We start from the raw sequence: 9,302 nt of genomic DNA, 5'->3' as shown, positions 1-9,302 counted from the left end.
ATTCAGGTGCATGGGAGAAACATGTGCATGGGGACTGTTTGGGAACACTCAAATGCATGGGGAACACTCACATGCATGGGGAAACATTAGGGTGCATGGGGGACAATGAGGTGGATGGGGGAAAACTGAGGGGCATTGGGGAAAACCACGAGGCATGGGGAACACTCAGGTGCATGGGGGAACACTCACATGCATGGGAGAACACTCAGGTGCATAGGGGAACACTCAGGTGAATAGGGGACCACTCATGTGCATGGGGGAACGCTCAGGTGCATGGGAGAAAGCTCAGGTGCATGAGAGAACACCCACGTGCATGGGGGAACACTCAGGTGCATGGGGAACACTCAGGTGCATGGGAACACTCAGGTGCATAGAGGAACACCCATGTGCATGGGGAACACTCGCATGCATGGGAGAACACTCACGGGCTTGAGGGTTCAGTCCTACACAAAGAACTACAGGTAACTAAGGAATGCTGAAAGTCTTCCCCAGGGAAGCCCACACTAAATGGTTGTTTAATTGTCAGGCCTGAAAGCATACACATACAAGTAAGAGTGTGCAGACCGAGCAGGTTGTATTCATGTGTTCAGGAACATATATATATGTATGTATAATATTATATATAATCATATGTAATTGAAGCACATACGTACACACACAGATGCACATGCACATGCACACACACACAGACACACACACACAGACACACACACACAAAGGTTAATAATACTACCAGATTTCTCAAAATTAGAAAAAGAAAAAGCAAAAGCAACATAGATTTTTTGAAAAGATGGAGAATATGTAAACAATTATATGCCAACAAGTTTGAAAACTAAAAAAGACATGAACAAATTCATAGGAAAATAGAAGATCTATAAAGAAATAACAACTACTAAGGAAATTGAGCTAGTTTGCAGTTGACTAATAATAACTTTGAGCCATCATTCTAAAACCAAGGAAGCTCTTTCACACCCCAGGAAAGGTGAAACACTAATGCTCATCCCAGCAGGCCAGCATGAATTTACGCCCACGATGGACAAGGGCAATGCACAGGTGGAAATCAGATGTCTCACTGATGAACAGACGCAAACCGCACGTTAGTGTGGGAGTTAGAATGGGTGACTCCTACAGCTCAGTTATTTGCACGCTCGGTCTCAAGTTTATGAAGTATTTGGGAAGAATTAGAGGTGTGGCCTTAGGCGTGGCCAGGCGGCTCCAACCGAGCAGGGCTTTCCTTGCCAGTGGAATGTGTAGAGTGTACAACCAGTCTCTTGTCTCTTGTCTTCTGTTCGACGTGGCATCTTCTGATATTCAGGCGAAAGAGCTGGAGAAGCGTGCTTCCGGCCAGGCTTTTGAGCTGATTCTCAGTTCTTGGTCAAAAGAATCTGTCCCTGAGGTCCCGGTCCCCCCCCTCCCCCCTAGCGAAGAAGAAGGATCTTTCCCTGGAGGAAATTCAGAAGAAATTAGAAGCTGCAGAAGACACAAGTCTCATGAAGCAGAAGTCTTGAAGCAGCTTGCTGAGAAGCGGGAGCATGAAAAGGAAGTGCTTCAGAAAGCCACTGAGGGGAGCAACTTCAGCAAAATGGCAGAGGAGAAACGGACCCACAAAATGGAGGCTAACAAAGAGAACCAGGAGGCGCAAATGGCTGCCAACCTGGAGCGTTTGCGAGAGAAGGACAAGCACGTTGAAGAGGTGCGGAAGAACAAAGAATCCAAAGACCCTGCGGACGAGACCGAGGCTGACTTGTTCCGAGAACTGACTTTCTCCCCGACCCCTACCTAAATATCCAAAGACTGTACTGGCCAGTGCCATTTACTTTTTCCGGCCTGACAAATATTCTAGAAGTTGATGTAGGACAGTATAGGTAGATCCAGACCGTGAGATGTTTTAGGGGCTCAAGGGAGAAACTGAAAGTGTTTTGCTCTTTTTTAAAGTGTTAGCTATTTTTCTCGTTGCATCTTTTCCACTCGGGCACACTCGGTGTGCTGGGTTAATGGCTAGTGCTGTATTGGCTGTGGAAGACGTTCGTGAAGAGAATGTAGTGGCTTCTTCCAACCCATTAGATGCTGAGTGCTGAGTATCTGTTCACTTTGAGATCCCAATTCTGTCCCAATCTCACCAGATGCCACTGTACTTGAATGGTTAAAAAACTACACAGTGGGGGTTGGGGATTTAGCTCAGTGGTAGAGCGCTTGCCTAGCGAGCAAGCTCAAGGCCCTGGGTTCAGTCCCCAGCTCAAAAAAAAAAGAAAAAAACAAAAAAAAAACAAAAAAACTACACAGTGCAAAAAAAAAAAAAAAAAAAAAAAAAAAAAAAAAAAAAAGCGTGGCCTTGTTGTGTCATTCATTGAAGGTGGAAAAGCCCAATGTCTGTGTGTCTCTCCCGCTCCCACCCCACCTCTCTCTCTCTCTCTCTCTCTCTCTCTCTCTCTCTCTCTGCTGCGGCCTATGGATCAAGATGTAAAACTCTCAGCCACTGCTCCAGCACCATGTCTGTCTGTCTGCTTGCCACCATGATGATAATGGACTGACCCTCTGAAACTCCCAGTTAAACCCTTCCTTTTATAAGAGTTGCTTGCCTTGGTCGTGGTGTCTCTTCAGAGCAGTAGAACAGTGGCTAAGACAATTAGCAATAACTGTGTAGGGTTGGCCAGGTGGTCCAGTGGGAAAGCCACCGAATCTGATGACCTGAGTTCAACCCCTGAAACCTAGATAGTGGAAGGAGAAAATGGATCCTACAGGTTATCCTCTGGCCTTCATTCACACATGCACACCATCACACACACACACACTAAATAAATAAATGCAATAACAACTTTTAAATGAAAGCACTTTTAAGTTAGCATTGTAGGGCTAGAGAAGATACAGTGGTAAAGAGCATGTCATTCTTCCACAGGACTGGAGTTCACTTCCTGCCACCCATATCGGGCAGCTCATAGCTGTCTGCAAGTCCAGATCTAAGAGGATCAGCTTCGGTTGGCCTCCATGGGCACTATATGCACATATGCCTAATTGTAAAACAAAAATACATCTATTTAAAAAAATTATCATTATAACCCAGCATGGCAGTGTATGCCTTTAGCCGGAAGGCAGAGACAGGTAGATCTCTGTGAGTTCAAGGCCAGCAAGTTCCAGGACAGCCAGGGCTATATAGAGACCCTATCTCAAAAAATAAAAAGTACAAGGGGAGGGGGGAGGGGGATGTTTGCCCGGAAACCGGGAAAGGGAATAACACTCGAAATGTATATAAGAAATATTCAAGTTAATAAAAAAATAAAAAATAAAAAAAATAAAAAGTACTGAATGAGAGAAACTGGGGGCTAGAGAGAAGGCTCAGGAGCTAAAAGCATATACTGCTCTCCCAGAGTTCAATGTCCAGATCTCAAATGGCTTGCAACCACCTACAACTCTGGTTCCAGAGGGACCCCATACCTCTGACCTCTGCAGGCACCTCTATTCACATGTATATGTACACACACACACACACACACACACACACACACACACACAGAACCTAAAAAGAAAGCTGGTGTGGTGCACCTTTAATCCTAGCACTCAGGAGCTCTGACCTGGCCAACCTGGTCTCCAGAGTGAGTTCCAGGACATCAGGGCTACATAGTGAGACCCAGTCTCTGAAACAAAGAATTGACACCTGACCAAATTGTATTCATCACAAGTAGACAAGATCATTTCTACATTGAATAGCTAATTACTAGAAAAATCATTGCATCTCAATAAATAAAAGATTTAAATTAATCTTACTCTTCATTCACGATAGATACAAATATGAATCCTTTGTCCACTGAAACACAACCTCCTTAAGCTTCAAAGGTTCATCAGCAGGCAAACTCTCTTGTCAGTGACACACTGCATACCTATTATAGGGACCAGAAAAAATGGATACCTATTTTCCACATATGCCATAGTCACCAGAGACCACTGGAAATCATAGAGAAATTATTGATTTTAACAACAGTTTAGCAAGTTACTAAATGCAGAAAATACAATACACAAAGTCATTGAATTTGTACAATCAGCAACAACTTGCTTTTTCCTTTTTGAGGAGACAGGGTCTTATCTGCTAACCCTGTAGCCCTGACTGGCCTTGAACTGGGAATTCTGCCTGCCACTGGCTCCTGAATGCTGAGATTAAAATTTTGCACCATCACACCCAGGTTAATAATTTTTCAAAGGTGACCATCTTGCATTAGTCCCCTTTCCCACTTTTGGGATAAAACGCCAGGACCAGAAGCAACTTCCAGAAGAAAGACTTTATTTTGGCTTATGGTTCCAGAGGGTTGAGCGTCCATCTTGACAGGCATGGTGGTGACAGGAGCAGGAAGCAGAGAGCTCAAATGCAATTAGAAACCAGAGACACTGAACTGGAATTAGCACAAGGTTTTAGTGCCCAAACTCTCTCCCCCAAGCGACATATTCCTCCATCAAGGCCCCACCTTCTAAACCACCCCCAAATGCCATCAACTGAGGATCCAGTGTTCAAACATCTGGGCCCATGAGGGACATTCTCACTCAAACCATCAACATACCAAAATACAAACCGTAATGAATGAATGTGACACATTATACAAGTTCTTTTTGAAAAAGTATAAACTCAGTACACATTTTTGTTCTTGTTTTTGCTTTGTTTTTGTTTTTGTTTTTGTGAGACAGGCTTTCTCTGTGTAGCCCTGGCTATCCTGGAACTCTGTAGACCAGGCTGGCCTTGAACTCACAGTGGTCCACCTGCCTCTCCCTTCTGAGTGCTGGGATTAAAGGAGTGCACCACCACTGACTAGCTCAAAATAAAAAACTTTTAAGTTCTAAATAAATTAAAAAATTCTATAGATGCCTAGTTGCTTTTCTTCTGGGCATGGTAGTGCAAGCCTTTAATCCCACACTCAGGAGACAGAGGCAGTTGGACCTCTGTGATTTTGGAGGCCAGCCTGGGTTGGAGGGACTATGTAGAAAGACCCTTCTCAAAAACAACACAACAACATCAACAACAAACTATTTTTTTTTTCTTTTTTTCGGAGCTGGGGACCGAACCCAGGGCCTTCTAGGCAAGCGCTCTACCACTGAGCTAAATCCCCAACCCCATCAACAAACTATTTATATTTATCTCCATTTAGTTGTATGTTTATGGGTTGTCCCTAGAGACCAGAAGAAGTTCCCTGAGGCTGTAGTTACAGGCAGTCATTAGATGCCTGGCATGTGGGACGGAAACCAAACTTGGTTCCTCTGGAAGAGCTACAAATGCTCTTAACTGCAAAGGCATCTCTCAGCCTCAAACAATTTTTCCCCCATTTGTACAGGGGTAAAGTACTATACTATACAAATAAGGTCTTCTCTACTAACTTTGATTACCAAAACTACAGAGCTTTCTATAAATAAAGAAAAGAAATGTTGGATCGTGACAACCTCCCATGCCTGGCCAAGGAGCAAGACCGCTCCCGTCCAATGTGTGTCAGGGATGGAGGAGAGACCTGAAAAGCAGTCTTTAGTCTCACATCTCTTTCTGTGTTGGATGACCAGGATTCATGAGGACTTAGAGAGGAGCCAGGAAGACCCCGGCAGCTGATGTGTGGTTTTAAGGTTGGCCACTGGCGGTCAGATGCAATGGGGACAGAGATGCAGGGCTAGGATCACTGCTGGCTGGCTAACAGAGGCAAACTAGTTAAGATAAAGGCTAGTAGGCCGTCTAGGTGGCTCAGCGGGTGAAGATGCTTTCCACACAAGCCTGACAACCTGAGTTCAGTGGGACCCGTGAAAGCTGCCTTCTGACCTCCACACAAAATATAATGTGCACATCCCTACATTCACGCACATGCACAGTAATAAGAGACAGCATATTTGAAGGCCAGAAATAATACCAGAATAGCACCAGGAACACACTGTAGCCTTTACGAATGACAGTTATTAAAACTGTAGAAAGGAAAAGAAAAAAAGAAAAACATAGCAGTATGGGAAAATGCTTGAAAGATAAGTGAAAAGGGAAAGATTTTAAAATCACATGTGCCTGTGACTGCAAATATCTTAAGGCTTAAGGAAAATACAACACCTCCCCCGCCCCCAATTAATCATTTTACATCCAAATTTTACTTCTCTTTGAGTTGTGTTGTGGTCTGTGTACTTGCCCCACTAACCCATAAGCTAAAACTCTGCCTCCCAGTTGGACTGGATATGGAGAGAGAACATGGAAGGGGGTGATTAAGGATAAATGAGATCATGGGGTCTCTTATGGGTTTGAGTCCCAAGTCAGGGTAGACAGTTTGATGGTTAAAGTGTTCGATGTCCAAGCATGAAAACCAGAGTTCAGAACCTAGTGACTGGCTGTAGGTAGAGTATGGCAGCTCTCCTATAATCCCAACCTCAGAAGACAGTGGTGGGGGACCCCCAGGTCAAGCTGGCAAGCAAGACGAGCTATTGGCCAGCCTTGGTTTTGACTGAGACATCTTGCCTCAATGAATAAAGTGGAAGGACAGTCAAAGATACTTCCTACTCGGACTTCTAATCTCAGACTTCCACATATACCACATGTGCATTTACCCACACCACACGTGTGTGGTCACACACATGGACGCAAGCACAAACCCAAAAACAGGGGGGGAAGGAAGAGGAAGAGGAGGAGGAGGAGGAGGAGGAGGAGGAGGAGGAGGAAGAGGAAGAGGAGGAGGATGAAGAGGAAGAGGAGGAGGAGGAGGAGGAGGAGGAGGAGGAGGAGGAGGAGGAGGAGAAGGACATGACACAGCAGAGAAGCCAGGTGAGGACTCAATGTGGTGTCACCTGCGTGCTGAACCAACACTACGGCGCTGTGACTGTGGACACCTGGATTCTGTCGTCCCAGCCTCCCTGTCCAGTCTTTTGTTATGTCAGCCTGACCAGACTAACAGCAAGGCGATCAGCCACCCTGCCCTACCAGCTCTCCCATTGCCTTCCATTGCAATTCTCCTTTTGCCCTTGTTTCCCCGTTGTTCCAGCTGAGATCCCTTGTGCGCAGAAACAGAGCAGACTCTGCTTCTCCCCTGGCTGTGTGCTTCCTGCCTCCTTCCTCAAACTCCCAGCGATGGATTCTTGTTTTGCCCCATTCTATCACCTCAAGTTTCTCAGATGTTTTAACCTGTTGCATTTTCTGAGTGCCAACCCTAGTTCCCCCTCTCTAGAACTCTCTGTGCCCACTTCTCAGACACAAGCACCTGATCCCTGCGAGTGCACTGGAGCCTTTCCATTGTGACTGAAAAAGACGTCTGATTTGGACCGTTGCTCAGACAGCTAGTATGAATACTGTCCCTCTCTGCCACAACCCCGTCTTGTGTCTCTGTGCCTTTTTTAGTACAGTGTTCCCAGGCTTCTGAAGGCAGCTTTTCCCATGAGAAGGGAAGAGAGAACCAGCAGGCTCAAGTCGAAGCATCCCAGGTTAACTAAACAAGCTTCCCATTTGACATTACCATGTCAAAACCCACCAAGGACTGAAAGACTCATTCTTCAGTCAAGGATCCACCCATGAGCCAATCATTCTGGCCAATAGAAAAGAAGAGTCGATAAACCCTGGCTAGGTCACTGCCAAGGAAGAGAGAAGGCCCCATCTCCACAAGAGGAAATGCAGACCAGATGAACTCTTCCAGGTAACACTTGTCCTGATGCAGCTCAGAGCATGAGCCCCTTTTCCAGCTATGACTTCAACCTCCCAGTGAGTGGATACCAACTCCTGCACTTCCCCACCCCTCCCCAGCCCCAGAGGATCTGTTCCAAGCCATAATCCAGTAGAGAAGTATTGGAGCTCTTGGAAACATAGCAGTGCTTTTCTTCTATCATGATTCATACAAACTTGGCTGTGAGCTTATACAAAGGAAAGAACGTGTCCAAAGCAGAACCCTTGAGTCCTTCCAGAGTAAGACTGAGTCTTAGTCTGAAAAGATGGATTTAGTTTGTGTGGCAAAGGGGAAACATCGCCTAGCTTTAAAGGTTAGGTTAAACCTGGATTAGAACGCAAAATAAATCTACAGATGCTGCATCCTGAGAGACAGTTTTAAAACTACAGTAAGCCAGTCTTGGCAACAGAAAGTGAATTGGATACATTGTTGGAGGGGTTTTAAAACAGTATGAGCCTCTCTGAAAGCAATTTGACATTGTATCTTTTTTTTTTTTTTTTTTCTTTTTTTTTCAGAGCTGGGGACAGAACCCAGGGCCTCACGCTTGCTAGGCAAGCGCTCTACCACTGAGCTAAATCCCCAACCCCACATTGTATCTTTCAAATAAGAAAAAAATAAAATAATAACCCTGAGCTTGATCTTTCATACCTGTAATCCTCAAACTCAGGAAGCTGAGGCAGAAAGATTGCAAGTTCAAAGCCAGGCTAAGCAACAGAATGAGAACCTATCAAAAAGAAGAAGGAAGGAAGGAAGGAAGGAAGGAAGGAAGGAAGGAAGGAAGGAAGGAAGGAAACCAGAAATTTCATAGCCAAGAATATTTTGAAAGCAAACAAATAAGCACACTAAAAGATTTGTGAAAATATGTTTACTATGGTATTATTAATTATAATGAAACTGCACTAAAAACATGAAAAGATGGCTAAATGCAGGGTGGTAAATGCTTTCCATAGAATTTTTTTTATGAATTAAAAATCATGTTGGCTGGAGAGATGGTTCTGTAAAGGTAAAGGCACTTGCTGCTAAACCTGATAACTTTAGTTCAGATTCCCAAGACCCACATTGTAGAAGGAAAGAACCATTTCCCATGAGTTGTCCTTTAACTGCCACACTAAACTCTGATAGATATGTAGATAGATAGATGATAGACAGACAGACAGATAGATAGATAGATAGATAGATAGATAGATAGATAGATAGACAGACTGACTGACTGATTGATTGATGGTAGATGTTTTGTTTTGTTTTTTTTTTCAAAAATAAGGTGGGCATGGTGGTACACACTTCTAATCTCAGACCTGAGAAGATATAGGCAGGCATATTTCTTTGGGTTTAGATCTGGCCTGGTCTATATAGATAGCTCAGAGACAACCAGGGCTATATAGTAAGATGCTGTTTAAAAATAAAAATGGGGTTGATTTGCTCGGGCTATTTATAGTAAGATGCTGTTTAGCAAGCTAAGGCCCTGGGTTCGGGTCCCCAGCTCTGAAAAAAAGAAAAGAAAAAAAAATAAAAATAGGGGTTGGGGATTTAACTCAGTGGTAGAGCGCTTGCCTAGCAAGCGTGAGGCCCTGGGTTCTGTCCCCAGCTCCGAAAAAAAGAACCAAAATAAATAAATAAATAAATAAATAAATAAATAAAAATAAAAAATGCTTA

The 9,302-nt window shown here is 44.2% G+C and overlaps 1 pseudogene; it reads left to right on the top strand.

The window, feature by feature from the left end:
* Positions 1–1,114: 1,114 nt before the first annotated feature.
* LOC116910387 lies at positions 1,115–1,799 on the top strand (annotated as a pseudogene).
* Positions 1,800–9,302: the final 7,503 nt, after the last annotated feature.

Source organism: Rattus rattus, chromosome 9, assembly GCF_011064425.1.
Source record: "Rattus rattus isolate New Zealand chromosome 9, Rrattus_CSIRO_v1, whole genome shotgun sequence".
NCBI lineage: Eukaryota > Metazoa > Chordata > Mammalia > Rodentia > Muridae > Rattus > Rattus rattus.
Note: the sequence above shows the minus strand (reverse complement) of the source record. Positions and strands in the feature narration are given on the sequence as shown.